The sequence below is a fragment of the Mandrillus leucophaeus genome, unplaced genomic scaffold (assembly GCF_000951045.1).
Source record: "Mandrillus leucophaeus isolate KB7577 unplaced genomic scaffold, Mleu.le_1.0 Scaffold196, whole genome shotgun sequence".
Lineage (NCBI taxonomy): Eukaryota > Metazoa > Chordata > Mammalia > Primates > Cercopithecidae > Mandrillus > Mandrillus leucophaeus.
Window position 1 is genome coordinate 2,976,648 of NW_012101987.1, and position 1,818 is coordinate 2,978,465.

Consider the following 1,818-nt stretch of genomic DNA (forward strand, 5'->3'; position numbering starts at 1 on the left):
ATAAAAATTCAAATGACAATAAAACAAAAATAAGTAACTATTAAAAATAAGTAGCTGAAATAAGTATTTTTCAAAAAAGATACATACATAATGGCCAATGGATATATTTTAAAATGCTCACTGTCAATTGTCACAAAAAGGCAAGACAAAAGAGAAAAAACAAAACTAGGAGATGTCAACTCATTCCTGTTAGAATGACTGCTATTAAAAAGAAAAAGTGTTGGTAAAGATGTGAAGAAAAGGGAAGGGTTGCACACTGTTGGTTTGAAATGTAAATGAAGACAGCGATTATGAAAAACAAAATAGAGATTTCTCAAAAAACTTAAACTACCATGTCATAAAAGCAATTGCGCTACAGGGTATATATCCAAAAAAAATAAAATCAGAATGAAGAAACATTTGCTGTTCTGTTGTTTGCAGCACTTTTCACAATAGCCACAATATAGAATAAACAGTTCAACATCTAATGAGTAAATGAAGACTATGTGGTAGATATATACAGTGGAATACTATTTATTATTTAAATAAGAAAATTCCTTTTTTTCCTCGAGACTGAATCTCACTCTGCTACCTAGACTGGAGTGGAGTGGCATGATCTCAGTTCACTGCAAACTCTGCATCCCTGGCTCAAGGGATTCTCATGCCTCAGCCTCTGGAGTAGCTGGGATTACAGGCGTGCACTACCATGCCCAGCTGTTTTGTTTTTTTAGTAGAGACGGGGTTTTTCCATGTTGACCAGGCTGGTCTCAAACTCCTGGGCTCAAGCAATCCACCTGCCCTGGCTTCCCACAGTGCTGAGATTACAGGTGTGAGCTACCACACCTGGCCTAAAAAAAAAAGAAAAAAGACTATATTATTTTAAATCACATGGATTCAGCTGGAGGACATTATATTAGTTCGGATAGGCCAGGCACAGAAAGATTAGTATCTCATGATTTCACCTACACATGGATTCCAAAAAACTTAATCCCATTGATGTAGAGAGTAGAGTAAAATGGTGACTATCAGATGCCAAGGTATTTAGAAGAAATGGAGGGTTGGAAAAATGTCTGTCAAATAATACATAATTATAGTCAAATAGGAGAAACAGGTTCAAGAGATTTATTGTTCAACATGGTGACTATAGTTCATAATGTATTTGGATTTTTGCAAAATGATAAGACAATGTCACGTGGTCTCACCACAAACATGTTAACTATGTGATATAGTGTTTTTTTTCTCTAGATATTATCACTGTATATATATTTTTCAATATTTTGTTTTCTAGAGAAAGTGTACATTTTTTCTGTGTCGTTTTAAGAGAATGTTTTTTTAACATTTTATAAGAGTATCGTGTTGTGTCCTGTGTTTTTTTTTTTTTATTGGCTAACTAGTATAAAAATGCATAGTTTGGGGACTACTGTCATTTAATTTTTTAGTCATAATCACAGGAACTCTGATATTTAACAGTATGTTCAAAATATTGTTTTACAGAAAAAGTGCACATTTTATCTGTCAAGAGAAAATATTTTTAAAACGTTATAGAATAAGAATGTGTCAAATACTGTCTGTGTCTTTGTGATAATCTTCGCTAAATAGTATCAAAAATATGTATTTTGGGGCTATTATTGTCATTTGTCAGTCATAACCATAGGAACTCTGATATTTAACAGCGTGTTCTGGACCCAGCACATTGCATGGGAGAAGTTTATGTACTTTAGGACTTTTACTTTAAGCTTGGGGCACCTGGAGTTTCTGGTGCTGATGGTAATGGTATGAAAGACACTAAAGGGGCAGGTGTTGCTTATGGTCCCATGACTGGCCACTCTGTGAACACAG

The 1,818-nt window shown here is 34.3% G+C and overlaps 1 pseudogene across 1 annotated transcript in view; it reads right to left on the reverse strand.

Annotated features, from left to right (window-relative positions):
- Positions 1 to 709: 709 nt before the first annotated feature.
- The window catches only part of LOC105538626, a 146,485-nt pseudogene continuing 145,376 nt past the window's right edge, over positions 710 to 1,818 (reverse strand). Inside the window, exon 11 of the transcript XR_001005938.1 lies at positions 710 to 827. The product of XR_001005938.1 is annotated as a zinc finger protein 430-like (transcript). The remainder of the gene's footprint in view (positions 828 to 1,818) is intronic.